Genomic DNA, 16,168 nt, shown 5'->3' with positions numbered 1-16,168 from the left:
TTGATACAGTCTTAAGCCATAAGTTGGCAGGGCTTTATTTACTTGCCAAAAGCCTGGATACAAGACAAAAGTTAAACCACTCAATAAAATTTCTTTTGTTCCCAGCGTTGAGCTGGGCGCTGTGGGGTGACATAGAAGGAACAGCTCTGATATGAGAAAGTGATATAAATTTATAATGAGAAGAGCTCTGAAGTTAGGGATGTGGGCTGAAGCATGGCCCTGCACAGTCTTAGCTACGTGATCTTGGGTGAGTCATCTTAATTATCTGAGCCTCTGTTTTCTCCTGGGTGGAATGAGTATAATACTACCTATCTTATATGGTTGATTTAATGGATCCTGTGAAAAAAAAAAACCCACCATGTGATGGATGCTCCAGGAATGCATGTTGAATCTGAACCTCAATAGAGACCCAAGATGTGCTTGAACAGATTCTCAGAGACAACAGGGGACAGTGCAGAACCTGTATTACGAAGTTCAAGATTGGGATGGCCCAGCTTTTATTTATTCATTTTTTTTTAGAGGGGTAGGGGAAGGGCAGAGGGAATGGGAGAGAGAGAATCTCAAGCAGACTTCCTGCTGAACTGGAAGGGAGGAGTAGCAATAGGGAAGGCACAGGCTGAGACCCAGGGTACCAAGAGCTTCCCTGAGCTCAGCCTAAGGCTGGGTGAGGGCACCAGCACCAGGCTGCATAAAGAAAGGGAGTTCTCAGGGTGGAAAGGCATTTCCAGGAGGAAGAACAGCAGGTGGGGTGGCCTGGGGATGGAGAAGCATAGAACATTGAAGAAACTTCCTGTGGCTGAGGCAGGAGCACAGACTGTGAGGTGGGACATGGGGGGTGAAGCAGAGATGCTGCCGAACCTCACACATCTTTTCCTCCATGGGACATTTTCTTTCTCTTCCCAGTTTTGCCAACCAAGTGGAACAGAAAGGTATTTTCTTCCTCTGTTGGAGTGCCAGGGCAGGACTGGGTAGGTGCTGGCTGTTGAGTGAGGCTGCCAAGTGGCATGAAGCACAGGGGCCCTGGCTGTCCAGGGAACAGTGGACTTTAGGATGCCTGACCCAGAGAGTCCTAGACACTGTGAATAGAGGACAGGGGACTTTCTAATGTCAATGAAAATGGAATCTGGTTCAGAGTAACGACCGTGGACAAGTCATCAATTTTCTTTAAATCTTGCTCTTTGTTGTAATTTGACTTAGAGTTCTTAAATTTTCAGGCCTCCCTTAAGAGCGCCATTCTTTTTTTTATTTTAAGATTTTATTTATTCATGAGAGCACAGAGAGAGAGAAGCAGAGACACAGGCAGAGGGAGAAGCAGGCTCCGTGCAGGGAGCCCGATGCGGAACTCGATCCCGGGCCCCCGGGGTCACGCCCTGAGTCGAAGGCAGACAGATGCTCAACCACTGAGCCACCCAGACGTCCCAGCCTCAGGTGATTTGAATGCAGATGATGGGCATGAAAAAAATAGATAGTGATAGAAGGCAAGGCCAGCCTTCCAGAAGGTGGGACCTTGAGATCGCCGTGCTAGAAACCTCACACTTTGGAATGGAAGGAAAGGGAGTTACAGGATTTTAGAACAATGTGTAAATCTTTGTTTTGGAATACTTTATAGGACAGCAGATTATAAATTGCATGTTGGAGTTTCTCAGGATAATAGGACATGTGTGACTCCCCTTGCAGGCACATCGCTCATCTCTGACAGACCTTGCAAGGCGATGGCTTTCTCCAGCTGTTCCCAATCCCAGAAAAACCAGCTTTAACATCCGATGTCCCAAGTCTGGCTTCTTCGAGGTCGAGCCTCACTGGAGATGTTGAAAGCTTGCCTGCTGATCCTTTTTCTCGTTTTGAGGATTTTAATTGCTGGGTATTAAAAACACCCGTGTAACATATATTCCATCTGAGAATCTGTTTTTCTAAACGTCCTGTAATGTAATCTGTACAGAAAGATTGAATTACAGATGAGAGGAGGCTTTGCTGCTGGGAGGAAGTCTGAGGGAGAGTGGGTGGTGGTGGTGGTGGTGGTGGTGGTGGATTTGGGTGGATTTGGAGAATGGCTGTGTTTGTAGTGATTGATCATAAGATAAGCATTAACAGTGTGGGCACGCTGCACAAAACAAAGCCTGCGAAATCAGGCTCTGTCATTGGTATCATTCCTAAAATTCATAATAGCTACGGTGTAGCAAACACCTAGTCTGTGTTGCAGACTTTCCATACATTATCTACAACAATCGCACAAGGCAGGTGGCATTATCCCCATTTGGAGGTGAGGAAGCCAAGGTTCAGAACAATTAAATGCCCTGTCTAAAGCCATAGCAGGGATGCCGGCATTTGAATCCAGGCCCTTTTGACCCCGGAGCGATGCTCTCTTTACTCTGCCCTCAGTTGTCCATTGTGAGTCGGGCTCATTTTTGGCAGCGCGTGCCACAGGGCCCACCAGCTTTCTTTCTCAATGAGTGGGAGCAAGTCTCATAAACATGTTCATCTACAGGCAGGTAGAGGTTGAACAGTGACGTGGCCTGCCGTCCATCCCATTCGGTAACAGGTCAACCTACCGGCCAGCCGATTCCACCGACATTGGGTAGATAGCTACCGTGCACGAGGCAGGGCTCTCGGCCCCAGAGAGAGGGAGGAGTTATTAAGACGGGGTCTTTGGTCTTATGGAGCTGGGGAACTGGATACATCCCCCACGCACCTGCACACACGGACTAGCATCTCGGCAGCACCGTGTGCCTTTGCAAAGTGTCTTCCGTTTCAGAGGCTGCTGCAGCATAGCAGAAAGGGCACAGAGTCTGGGCTCAGGATGTCTGGATTTTAGTCTCGCTCCCGCATACACCAGCTTTGTGATGCTGAACAGACCCACTTTCGTCCCTGAGTCTCAGGTTCCTCGTGTGGATCATGAAGAACCAAGGACAAGGCATCTCACGGAGCAGTTGTGAGGGTCAAATGCCATGATGGACGTGAAGGAGCCAACACAACGCAGGGCACACAGTACTTGCTTTAAAATGTGTAAGGATTCCCGAGTACTTAGTCTTTACTGTTTTCAAAGCTTTGCTCTTCCCAAACATCTCATCTGAGCTTCTGGGGGTGAGGCAGGTTGGCCCAAGCCTTTGGAACTTCCCGGGAAGCCTTCAGCCCAGCCCATAGGCCTAAGCTGGAAGCAGTGGTGGGACTGGCCGTGTTCCTACAGCACCTCTGACCTGGGAGCTGGTCAGACCAGGTAAACTGTGGCCTGCAGGCCAAGGTAGGACCCCATCTTCTCTTCAGTGGCCCAGGCTGCTCTGTGTCCCTGGCCACATGTGATATTTTTATCCTTCGGCCAGAATTTTGTAATCTGCACCATTTGTACAAACATTCCAGGAAACAATTGTTTGTGCAGGCTCATAAATTTGGAGGACAGTTTACATATGGAGCCCAATTAAATGATAATCTTCCGGGGCTTGGGGCCCGTTCCAGAGTCCTCCCTGTGGCTCTCTGTTTCCCCCGGGCCCCGCTGTGTGGGTCCCAGCAGCCTGAAGCTGCAGTGATTCTGCTTTGGCTCTCCTGACTTTCCCTCAACCCCTCTGTGGCCTCTCATGATGGCTGGTCCCCGACCCACAGCTTTCTGCCTCGGCTTTCCATCTTTGGTGGAGGACTCTCCGAGCTGCCCTGAATGCCCCCATCCCGCTTCCCTGCCTGCCAAACGGTAATCAGTATGAATTCCACCCTTCTGCAAGCATTCACTCAACACCTACTATGTGCTAGTCCTGGGGGTTCAGGGCGACTACAATAGATGAAGCCCTGATATAATAAACAAGTAAAATGAAGAAATAAATCATAAAGTTTCAGTCCAGTGGGGGCTGGAAAGGAAACATCAGACCAGATGGTCAGAGAGGGGAGACGCGGGGTTGATGGCCTGTCTCATAACTGGGAACAAATGAGTGAGGCCTCTGGTTTGCCTGCCCTGGGGAAAGTAAAGCCGGTGAGAGCTTAGCAGGGGGCGCCAGGATGTGGTGAGGGAAGGCTCCTCCAGGGACTGGACCTCCCAGTAGACCCTCCTGCTCCGGAGCCAGAAGATCTTGGGGGCAAAGGAGCAGCAGAGACAAGAGGTGCCGAGGTGGGAGTGAGTGCGGTGGGTTTGAGAACAGCAACTATTTATGGTGCAGTAAGTAAGTGCCAGGCTCTGTGTGTGGTTCCTAATCCATCCTATGAATAAATTAATAACATTGACCCTTCCAGGGACTCAACACATGGGAGAGACTCTGGTCTCACTCCCGCTTTAAGGATGAAGAAGCTCGGAGGTGGGGGGACTAAGTAACTTGTCCCCAGGCCTCCCACGCCCAAGTGAGTGGTAGGTCCGGCATTTTATCGGGTTCTCCGTGGCCTTTGTCTTCTGGTGCTCAGTGCCCCACACTGCCTCCTTTTGGATGAAACTGCACCTCCCGTCTTTACTATGCTTGCCTCCAAGGAGGCACCCCCGTCTATCACCCCTTCCCCTATCAGAGCCCGCCCCCCATGCCCCTTCTGGCCTGTCCCCACTGCCTTGCGCCCAGCACTGAGTTGGTTCCTTTCCCACGTTTCACCTCTCTTCCTTCCTGGTTGCATTTCACCTGTTCCCAAAGCCCTCAGCCTGGTTTCTTTTGTTTTAAGATTTTATTTATGCATGAGGCATACAGAGAGAGAGAGAGAGAGAGAGAGAGTGAGAGAGAGAGGCAGAGACACAGGCAGAGGGAGAAGCAGGCTCCATGCAGGGAGACTGATGTGGGACTTGATCCCGGGACCAGGATCACGCCCTGAGCCAAAGGCAGATGCTCAACCACTGGACCACCCAGGTGTCCCCTCAACCTGGTTTCTACCTGTCCTGTTCACTCACCTTTGCCAGAAGAATCGTCCTGTCCATGACTTCCTCATCACCCTTGAGTCAAACCTTCAGTGAGTTTGGATGCTCTGAGCTTCAGAGGACCTCAGGTATTTTAAGCCTTATTAGTGAAGGACGTTAAGGAGGACCCCCTTGAATGTGAGGAGGACACAGGAGTGAGCAAGATATTCACTGTTAACAAGCGTCCTGGAAAGAGTCCTGTGGCTTAGGTAGCAGAAACAGGGCAGCCCCGGTGGCGCAGCGGTTTAGCGCTGCCTTCAGCCCACGGTGTGATCCTGGAGACCCCGGATGGAGTCCCACGTCGGGCTCCCTTTGTGGAGCCTGCTTCTCCCTCTGCCTGTGTCTCTGCCTCTCTCTCTCTCTCTGTGTCTCTCATGAATAAATAAATAAAATCTTTAAAAAAGATAAGTAGCAGAAACAGTGGGTGATGATTTTGAATTTGGGTGTTGCTAATGGCATCACAGTAAGAGAGTAATGGGGATTTTAACACCTATCAGTGGGGCTCGGGGCAGTGGGGGAGGAGCAGGGACGGGTACAGAAGGGGGGTTTATATGTGTGTTGAAACTACCTCTGGAGTTCAGTCTTAACTGTAACTTTTTAATCTATTTTATGAATTTAGGATAATGAAGGACAGCTACTTAGCCCAGTGCTGTGCACACAGAAGGTGCTAATAAAATGTTCGTTCTTTCCTAACACCCTCCCCACCCCCTGAAGCTTAGCCCACAGCAGCTTAACCAGGTCTCCTGAATCTGTGTTTATTTTAAAGTTGCTCTCCTGGAAGAAAACAATATTTAAATAAAGCTAAAAATGCAGTAATGATTAACAAATGATGGCAAAGGAGGGAGCGCATTAAAGTCGTGACCAGAATGCCCAGAGAATGGAGAGTCCAGGTTAGTGTTTTCTGAAAACTGAGAATTGATCAGACTCTCTCTGGTTAAGCCTATGACTGGATGATGGAGAAGCAGGCCGAGAAGGCCCTGTGTCGTGGATATATGGGCATAAGTTGGCCAGCTGGGTTCAAGTCCTGACAGTGCCAATTGCTGGCTGTGTGAGGCAGGGGCATCTCTCTAAGCCTCAGCCTTCCCATCTGTAAAATGGGTGTAATAATTTGTTCCGGGAATCTGTTGCTATGTAAAGAACCATCCCAACGATGATTTAGAGCAATGACAGCCTTTATCTTGCTCACAATCTGTGATTTGGGCCACATTTGGCAGGATAGTTTTCTTTGCTCCAGTCAGCATCAGCTGGGATGGAAGCTGGGATCATCCAAAGGTTCATTTGCTCACTCATATATCAGGTAGTTGGTGGTGGCTGTGAGCTAGGGGTCTAGCTGGGCCTCCGTGTGGCCTCTGTGTGGCCTGGGCTACCTCGCCACATGGTGACTGGAGCCCAAAGACTCGGGGGTGGGGGGGTGGTAGACAGCAGATGGACTGCCTTTAGTGGCCTACCTCGGAATTCACCCCACATCATGTCTGCTACATTCTATTCATCAGAAGGGAGTCTACAGTCTATTCATTAGAAGAAGTCTGGCCTGTACAAGGAGGGGTGGTGGTGGCGGTGGCGGTGGTGGTGGCGGTGGGAATTGGATTCCACCTTTTGCTAGGGGAGGAAAATACTTGGAAGCCCTGCTTAAAACCCACAGAGTTCCTACCTCGTTGGGGCTGTCGTGAGGATTTGGATGTCAGCGGGCAGTAAAGGCAAGCACAGTGTCTGGCACAAGGGTGTAACAACAGCTTTATGCAGTTCGTCCCACTTGCAGCTTGCAGCTGATGAAACTGGGGCTCTAGGGGTTTAATGGCCAGCCCAGGTTCCCAGTGAGCGCCAGCGCGGAGACTGGTCTCTGCACTGGTCTCTCCACCAGACAGGCCAGCAAGCCACACGGACGTCACTGAGCATGTTTGCACGTGGGGTCGTGTTGAGATATGCTGTCCCTGTACAGGGAGAGGATCTGTCATAGTATGAGCTAAACTCTGCAGCCTGAGGTCCTTTGCCCCCCTTTCCCAGATTGTCCATCCTTCTGTCTTCTTTGCAAAGGGCCCTGTTGATCAGGTAGGGGTTGCACTATTTTGGTTTTGCCCCGTGCGCCCTGCTGAGGGAAGGCCACAATGAGACGGTGAGTCCCAAGTTTCTCAGGCTGCTGTCCAGCAGGCATTGGCTGAAGGGGCCAGACAGGCCTGTATGTCCATCACCCCACGGTGCCCAGTACCCCCTTGTACCTCGAGACGCTTCTACAGTCTGTTGGCTTGCCCTAGAAGCTCCTGTTTTCCACATTCACCCTTAACTCAGTTGGGCTGATCTGTGTCTTTAAAACATTTCCGCCCCACTCCACTCGCTGTGCTCCGTTGATTTAGAGGGAGGGTGTGGATCCCTTTGTCTGTTTACAGGGCTTGTAAAATAGGAGCTATGTCTGCAGCGTGAAATTATATGTGTCAATAAAATATTTTTTTTTTTGGAAAAAAAATCGACAAAATGTGTTTTAATTTTACAATGGGAATCATATCAGCTGTCAGGTTAAAATTTATTCTTCCTCCTTGAAATGAAAAGTACCCTTTGTAGACAAACCTGAGAAAGAAGACCATGTGATTTGGGCTACTATCGGCGGCTTTTTCATTTTGATTGTCTTCCTTTTCTTCTCCCCTACGTGTCTGGTTATTTTTCTCTCCCAGTAGCAATTTGCTTGTTTTAAATTTAAAATGTGCTGACCTCAGAGCTGTTTTGCTCCAAATTATTAGTTGTGTTTAAAGGGGGGAATTTGTGACTTAAGGTGTTTTTTGAAGTCACATCTCACTGGTGAAAGTGTGAAGCTCACGTAGATTCTTGTATCAGGAACTTCTCTTTCCATTTGGGCCGTGAACCCTTAGCTTTTCCAGAGGCAGCAATGCTGGAGACCTGCTTTATGGGACGAGGGACGTGAAGTGTGAGGAGGAGGAACACGTCCTAGGTCTCTCCTGGAAAATAAAACCCAAACTCCCCTGTGTGATTCCCCTCCCAGTGGCCACATCACAGCCAGGGAAGTCGTTGGGTCCTCTTTGCCTTCTGGGTACTTTGTGCAGTGACACCTCAGGATTTTATTGTTTGGTGAACAACTTGGGGTATCGAGAAAGAGAGTATTTTCCACTTTCTATTTTTCTTTATGGTGTAGCTACTGCTTTTATTAGGGGAAAGAAAACCTTTGATTTATTTGTTTATTTTTTTATTTTTTAAAGATTTTATTTATTTATGATAGAGAGAGAGAGAGGCAGAGACACAGGAGGAGAAGCAGGCTCCATGCAGGGAGCCTGATGCGGGACTTGATCCCGGGACTCCAGGATCGCGCCCTGGGCCAAAGGCAGGTGCCAAACCAATGAGCCACCCGGGGATCCCCTGTTTATTTTTTATTTTTAAAAAACCATTGATTTAAAAACGAAACCACAACACCTGAAGGATTACTGCTTGTAGTGACTGTTTCTGGGGTCATTGGGCAACTATTCATTTATCCCTTCAGCCAGTATTTTCTGAGGTACCTCCTATGTTTCAGGCACTGTGCTAGACTCTGCGGACATAAGGAGCTGTGGCCCCTGCCCTTACGGAGTTTAGAATGTGTGCGGGTGACAGCAGTAATCCGAGGAGCTCACAGGAAGGGAACACCCAGGGATGTGGGTGCCATTGGAGAGTAGGAAGGGGGGATCTGACCCAGGTGGGAAGGGGGAGATAAGGCTCCCCTGAGCTGAACCGTGCAGGCAGGAGAGGAGGTAGGAGTGCAAGGGGAGAGGGGTGCCCCGCAGAAGGAAGAGCGTGGGGCGAAAAGCCCAGTGTCAAGAGGAAGCGGAGGCTTGAGGCCCGAGGAAGGCTGGATGCGGTGGGGATGGAGCCCTTGTGCGGGAAGGAGGAGAGGTGGCAGGGACACCCGGGAGCGCTGCAGCCGGTGGGGAAGGTTAGGTCTTTGCCTGAGGACTCAGCGAGGGGCCTGTGCCACCTGCAGGTGAGGGAGGGGTGGTGGGGGACCCCGGAGTGGCCAGATCGCAGGGGCGGGAGCTTCCAGGCCCCTCTTGTCAGCAGCCGGAAAGCAAGCGGCTCCCGTGACCTTTGGGCGTGCAGCTGCCCTGCCCTTGGCTTCACAAAGTATCTTGGAATCTTCTGGGGCTGTGCCCGGGCTCAGGGAGGAAGAATGAGGCCCATGGGCGGGTGTCCGGGTGTCTGCGAGTCCGCGTCTGCCGCCCCCCCCCCCCCACGGGGATGTGCTTGATTGTTGACACAAAGATGTTTCTGGAAAGGGGAGAGGAAGCCCCCTCGTAGGTACACCTTCCGCTACCTTGGACAGCGCTCGCGTCACCGTCCTTCATTCATTCAGCGTGCATTCATTCAGCGAGGGCCTCCCCTCTGACAGCCCTGCCCCAGGAGGCCGTCCAGGCGGGGCTCAGGCCCCGAGGAGCTGCCCCCAGCCAAGCCTTTGCTCACAGGCCGCTGCGTCTGCCCGCGTGCTGGCCAGGGAGGCACCAGCTTTGTAGGAGTGCCAAGGACCCTGTGCCTCCCGGGGCCTCCTGTGACAGTCCACCCTGTGCTCGGGGCAGGAGGGGGCCGGGGAGGGGAGGGGCTGAGCCCACCCGGGGTTCTGGGTGTCATTTGGAGGCCAACCCAGTGCACTGTCCCTCGCCGCACTCTTCTCCTCTCGGTGTCTGTTTTTATTTCTGCCCCTGCCCTGTCCCTTCACCCCAGAGCGTTCCTGTCATCACCCCTGAGTCTTATTTCCTAACCGGCCCCAGCCCCGGCAGACTGGTCCCCGCCTCACAGCTCCCCACAAAGGCTTAAGTGGGGCGCTTTCTCCATCGGCCTCGCAGGAATGGAGAGCGTCCTCATCTGTACGTGGGCACAAATGCCCACTTGCTGGGGTCTTGTGAGGATTAGCTGAGATGATGAACGGATAGGGCCCAGAGCCCCGGCTGGCATGCTCGAATCAATCCCTAATAAGTGACAATGTCATTAGGAAGAACCAGTGTCGGCAGCTCTGAGGATACAGGTGAGCGAGTGGCTTCCGGTGAGCGGAACCTCTGCGGCTTAAGTCCCTGCTACGACCACTCGCTGACGCTGAGCACCTTGTATGTTAACCCAGATCACGCGGTGCGGAGGCGTGGAGACAGTTACTCAGACTTGGGCAATGGCCTGAGGTGTGGGCAGAGGGGTGCACGGCCCCAGGCCTCGGCCCCAGGGAGGTCTGTGCGTCGCTGTGTGATGTACGACCGCTACCACACAACCTGCGAGGCCATCTACGCGCTGGAAGACTTTCCGCGTTATCCAGAATGCGCTGTCGCCGTCATTCTCACGGCCAGGGCCACATTGTGGGACCGCGAAGTCCGTAGGGGTTCCAGAAGGAGCCTTGTGCTCCTTCCCTCCGGGGGCACCTCACCTGGACAGGGAGTCTCCGCTGTGTGCCAGCTCTCAGGCTCTCTGCCAGCGCCCCCCTTCCCAGGTATTCCCGGGTGAGGAGGTTTGGCTGACGTTAGGCTAAGGGGTGGCCCGTGGGGCCTGCAGTTCGCGTGTGGAGTGGGACCCTCTGTGGCGTGTGGCCGGGTGATGCAGCGGGGCGCTCTGTTAGGGCGGGTCTTCACTTTCCAAAAGAACTCGAGCCATCCAAGCGAATCCTCCTTCCGGGGTGGTTAGGCCGTTACATTTGGATTTAGGGACACTGAGTCCTCCTACAGTGGGTCCCGTGGGTCTTCAGTGGAGACGGCTGCCTTGTTTTAAGGGGAACATTGAGGGATGAGGGAGTAAGAGATGTGCATGTCACCCTGCGGTTTTCTGTGCTCGGGTGATGTTTGCGATGACAGGTGATTCTGACCACATCCTGCAGGTGACCACGGACAGAACCAGTGATGGTTGGCCTGTGAGGAGAAGACTTAGAGGGCTTCCGGTATTATTATTCTTAGATGCTTGAGGGCCCCCTTAAACAGAGGAACAGTGTGTGTGGGGTTGCTAAAAGGGCTGCACTAGGGCTATAGGTGGACAAGGTTTTCTGTTCAGCTAAAAGACGACCTCTCTGATTATCAGAGTTATCGACCAGTAGGCAGGATACTTCCAGAAGCCATGATCTCTCTTAGTCCTGGGGGTACACAAGTTAAGACTGTTAAGGCTGAGCAACCACTTGGCAGGGCAGTTGTAGAGAAGGTTGGGTTCTCTGAGGTGTGTGTGTGTGTGTGTGTGTGTGTGTGTGTGTGTGTGTGTGTGGTGTTGAGGACGCTGTCCTTGTTCCTGCCTCCTGAAAGGGGGCTATAGACTCCTGACCCCTGACGTTCCAAACTGTTGTAGTGGTTACTGATGGTGTGTGGGTGAGCGGGGGAGTACATCTTCTCGATATTTTTATTTATGCATATTTAAGTTGAATTTGTTATGATGAGCAAGCATTGATTTTATAATAAAAAATAGAATAAAATTCCACCCTGAATTAAGGTTGCCTTTGAATTCCACGTCACAGAAGAAAGATTGGTGGATTACAAGTCAGGAGACCTGGGGTCTGGCCTCAGCCTCGCTTCATCCTCTCCCTGTGACCGGGCAGGGTACAATTCCCCTCTGGGCTCAGTTTGCCCATCTGTAGAAGGGGGATGGGGCTGTGTATGCTAAGCATGGGCTCTAGAGCTCTGATGTGCAGGTTGGCTGCAGGGGCTGGGGGGTACAAAAGGAGAAAGGGCAACACCAGTATCTCTGTATCATGGGGCTGGGGAAGCAAAGGAACATGTGTCCTTGAACTGCGTGCACCTTGTCAGGACTGCTCCATTCCCTGAGTGCCCCCGGTCTGGGAGATGTGTGGCAAGTGCTGGCACCGCATCAGTGTCCCGGAAACTCCATGATGCCTGGAGAGCTGGCTTTTGGAGAAGCCGGCCTCAGAGATGGCACTGCTGGCTTCCACTTTTGTTGGCCAGGCTCTGTTCTTTATTTTTCTTTCTTTATTTTTTAAAGATTTTATTTATTCATGAGAGAGAGAGAGAGAGAGAGAGGGAGGGAGGGAGGGAGGGAGGGAGGAGCAGAGATACAGACAGAGGGAGAAGCAGGCTCCATGCTGGGAGCCCCATGTAGGACTCAATCCCGGGTCTCTAGGATCACAACCTGGGCCAAAGGCAGGCGCTAAACCACTGAGCCACCCAGGGATCCCCGGCTCTGTCTCTTTAAACACAGCTGGCTTTCCTGTGCATCATGCTTCTGCTCCGCGCCCACCCTGGCACCCCCTTCCCCGCCCCGGGGAAGCAGAGCTGCCAGCCTTAGCTACGCTCTGGCTTGTCCTTCCTGACTGCCCTCGGTGCTCCACCCAGCCCTCTGCTCTCCTATCCCTGAACCTCTCACCCCTGCTTCCATTCTCCCATCTACCTGGAGGCCCTTCCCTTGCCACTGAAACCTACTTTCCCTTTGGACTCTCAGCTCTGCTCAGCCTCTGGATCCTGGATGGACCCCCAACTGGGGACTAAGAGGTGCCCTGCTAGTCTCAGCCCAGTGAAGTGGCCCCTCCTGAGCAGCAGCCTGCCCTAGCCCCCTCTGACAGCCCCACCCCTGCAGGGGAGGAAGATTTGGGCCCTTTCCTTCACCCATGGACATGTGCATAGTTGGTGGGTGAGCAGCTTTTGGACACAGCCTCGGCCCCTGGCAAACACCTTTCCTGAACCCCAGGTCACTATTGCTTGAGACACAGCTGGATGCTGACTTCAGAGCACATTGATTTCTCCCAGGGCCTTAATAACCCTGAGCTTCAGTTTGCCTATTGGCTCCTTTGTAATGTATCAGCCTCATAAAATGGTCACTTTTGGTTAAAAGATCTTATTACTGCAAAAAGAGATGTTGAATCACACTTTCAAGGTCGCTGGTGAAATGTGATCTTTGAGACTTATTGGCTCTGGTCCAGGACACGGGGAAGTGGATATTAAGAAGATAAATTAGAAGTCAAAACACAGTTCTGTTTTCCCCTGTGTCTTAGGCTGAGTGTCTGTGATGAATTTTGCAAGGAAAAAAAAAAAATCAGAACTCTCTCTCCCGCGCTGCACTCCCTGCCACCTTCAGAAGTCAGATTCCAACCTGGAAAGCCCGTCAGCAGCTCTTTATTTCAGCCCCGACATTACCAGAATGGTAATTTCTCTGGGTAGTAACACGGGCGCCTCTCTTCTCTCCTACAAGCCTCCAAGGTTGTCTACCGCTCACCCTGGGTATTTTCAATTCTGTGCTGTTCAGCAAGTCCTTGTTGGTGGCCTTGCTCTGTGCCAGGCACGTTGTGAATAGACACAGAGGAACATGACAGGGCTCCTGACCTCAGAGCCTGCAGGCCTCCAGTGGGGAGATGAAGATATAGGGAGATGTGGTCAGAGCCCCCTTCTTCCCTCTGTGCTGCTGGGATAGATGGGGGCCCCGTGCTAAGTAGTCTATGTGCATTCTCTCTAACATCCTAAGCTCTAGGTACTATGAGCAACTGCATATAGGCTGAGGAAACTGAGCCAAAGAGAGGTTCACATGCCCAGGGCCAGTGGTGGAGCTGAGGCTGGAATCAGATCCGCCTGCCTCTGTAGTCAGCTAGCTCATTACCCCACATATGGTACTGCCCCCTCAGCACCCAGAGAAGCCCCAGGCCCAGGCGCTAGGTGATAGAAAAGCATCTTTAGTTTGTGCAGCCAACCTCCCTGAATGCCATTTCCACTTCAGTAAGCATCCCATGAATGGTTCTCAGTAGCAGGTTAGTGCTGTCAAATGACAGACTCTTGCACGTGGATCTGAGAGACCAGTTGGCCTTGAGGCAGCTTTTCAAGGCTAGGGCAAAAAAGGGTTTGTGCCTGTTATTCAACGGGTGTGCTTAGAGATAATTGCAGTGGGTACTAGGGTGAGTCCAGGGACGGCTGTGGATTCAGGAGGATGGGGAGGTATCCCAAAGAGCCACCTCTTCCCATATTCCTATGCCAGACTCACTTCCCTGTGTTTCTTCCCCTCCACCCCTGCGGTAAACAGGGATGCCAGCACCCACCTGGAGATGGTGCCTCCAACACTGACTTACTCTTTGGTATGGTGGGCTTTCTCAATGGGGAATGACAGAGAAGTGGGGAGAAGAGGTTATTTCCTCCCCTATTTGCTACTAACTAAATTTTTGTGCCTCTGGGGTCATCTTTCATGGGCACAAGTATCCCTCAAAGATCCACCACTGTAGCATTTCACCCCTTTGCAAAGATAACTCTGGGTAAGAGTTCTGTAATAAGACTAGAGAGTCTTCTGGGTAAATACTCTACTAAGGACAACCTCTAGGGAAGATGCCAGATCCTTCCTACTCATCACTGGGGGAAGGCACAGCATGGACTGGGCCATGAGTATGGCATGTTGGGCATTTCTAAACTCTGAGGACTATTTTGGACTGGGAGGATATTTTTGGTTAGTTTCCTGGGATCTGAACATTTTCCTATCATTCTTTTATTCATTAGAAAATGACTCCCGGCACTTCTCTTGTGTACTGGGCACTGTCCTAGGTACTGGGGATGCACTGGTGGACAAAAATAGATGGGTCCTGTCCTTCTGGGCTTATACTCAAGGAGGACTGGAGATAATGAATAATCAAGATAAAGTGAATAAAATATATAATGTGTTAGATGGTCTTAAGCTCTGTGAACAAAAATGAAGTCAGGAACAAAGATTAGAAATGTGGTGACAGATTGCTGGTGGCATGTTACACAGTCTGGTCAGAGAAGGCCTCATGGACATGGCCATGGAGTACTGAGGTGACAGAGTGAGGCATGAGGGTGTCTAGGGAGGAGAGACTAGCAAACACAAAGGCCTTGCAGTGAGAATGTGTTTGGTGTCTCAAGGATGAACAGGGAGCCAAGTGTGGCTGGAGCAGAGCAGGATCTAGGGGACATCAGTGGGTGCTTGGGGCCTTCTTTGTAGGCAATGATAAGGACTTTGCTTTTACACTGAGATGAAATGAAAACCTAGTAGAGGGTTCTGAGCAGGGGAAACACAACATCTGGCTTACGTTTTCAAGGATTCATTGGAACTGTGGTGTGGACAGTGCCTGGAAGGGGGAAGAGGGCATAAGGAGAGTAGTTAGGAGAAGATGGTCACGGTGATCGCTGTGAGTGGTAAGGGTGACCTGAACTGTGGTTGTAGCCATGGAGGTAGAGAAGCAGACCGATTCTGGATATGTTTTGAATATATGACAAATCATACTTGTTGGTAGATTAGTTCTGGATGAGAGAAAGCAAGAAGTTAGGGAAGACTGAAATTTTTGGCCTGAGCCGGTGGAAAAATGGAGCTGTTATTTAACGAACCTGGGAATCCAGTTGAAGAAGCAGATGTGGGGAGAAGAAAATGCAGAAGGTTAAGGTCTGGACACACTAAGGGTGGAATGTCTACTAGATCTCCAAGTGGAGGTGTTGAGTAGGCAGTTGGGTTAGGAGTCTGAGGTTCAGAGGAGTCCAGTCCCGATATATACATTTGGAAGTCATCAAGTCTGTGTAAGTCGTGTTAAAACCATGACACTGGGAATAAGTATAGTTAGAAAAGAGATCTGAAGACTGATTTCTGGGTGCTCATGCCAACATTAAAATGTCAAGAAGATGAAGAGCAACAGTGCAGGAAAGAGAAGGAACAACTAGTGAAATGGGAAGAAAAGCAAGAGATGTGTCCCATTGTAACCCACATCAGAAAAATATGATTCCTTGACGTTCTCTGCTTCTTCTATGCATTTCAGGTCTCTAACTTTGAGCTTCTCCTGCAGATGTAACAGGGCTTACGTAAGACTGTATCACAGCAGACTCAGAGATGCAGAGTCCGCATCCTGTCATATGTACTGAGTGAGTTTCTAGGGAGATCCATTGGTCTTTTGGCCGGGAGGAATCAGGACTACCTTTCACGTACTGAACTGCTGGGACTTCAGTAGAAAGTATTGGAAAGAAGACACTATTATATTACTTCCATCAGAATGTAGCCTGGTGTCTTGGAAAGAATAAGAGCCCCAATCTTGGTTCAAATTCCAGATGTGCTCCTCGTTAATCATCTGTCTTGACTACTTAAGAACTCGGATCTCAGTTTTTTCATCTATAAAATGGGTGTAATTTCCCCCTACTTGCAGAGACATTTAAAGAATTTAATGTGTGCAGAGTGGCTTGTTAGCTGTGGGACTTAGTTAGGGTCAGTTGATTTGATTTGATTTGATTTTTATGCAGTTGCTTTTAAAACCAGTTAAGGGAAAAACGTGTATTTGTCACTGTATTTTTATTTAAATTCCAGTTAGTTAACATATAGTGTAATATTAGTTCCAGGAGGGTCAGTTGATTTTGTTTGCTTTCCTCTGGGGCTTTTTAGGAAAGTTAAATGGCATATATT

General features: G+C 50.7%; 1 protein-coding gene and 1 long non-coding RNA gene across 2 annotated transcripts in view; both read left to right on the top strand.

Moving 5' to 3' along the window:
* The window catches only part of NAV2 (neuron navigator 2), a 726,136-nt gene that overhangs the window by 43,892 nt on the left and 666,076 nt on the right, over nucleotides 1–16,168 (top strand). The gene's annotated exons all lie outside the window — the stretch shown is intronic.
* On the top strand, nucleotides 1,154–1,886 carry LOC144294541 (uncharacterized). Its single transcript, XR_013361899.1, has 2 exons — nucleotides 1,154–1,428; nucleotides 1,678–1,886. It is a non-coding gene; the product is annotated as an uncharacterized LOC144294541 (long non-coding RNA).

This window comes from Canis aureus, chromosome 23, assembly GCF_053574225.1.
Source record: "Canis aureus isolate CA01 chromosome 23, VMU_Caureus_v.1.0, whole genome shotgun sequence".
Taxonomy (NCBI): Eukaryota; Metazoa; Chordata; class Mammalia; order Carnivora; family Canidae; genus Canis; species Canis aureus.
Note: the sequence above shows the minus strand (reverse complement) of the source record. Positions and strands in the feature narration are given on the sequence as shown.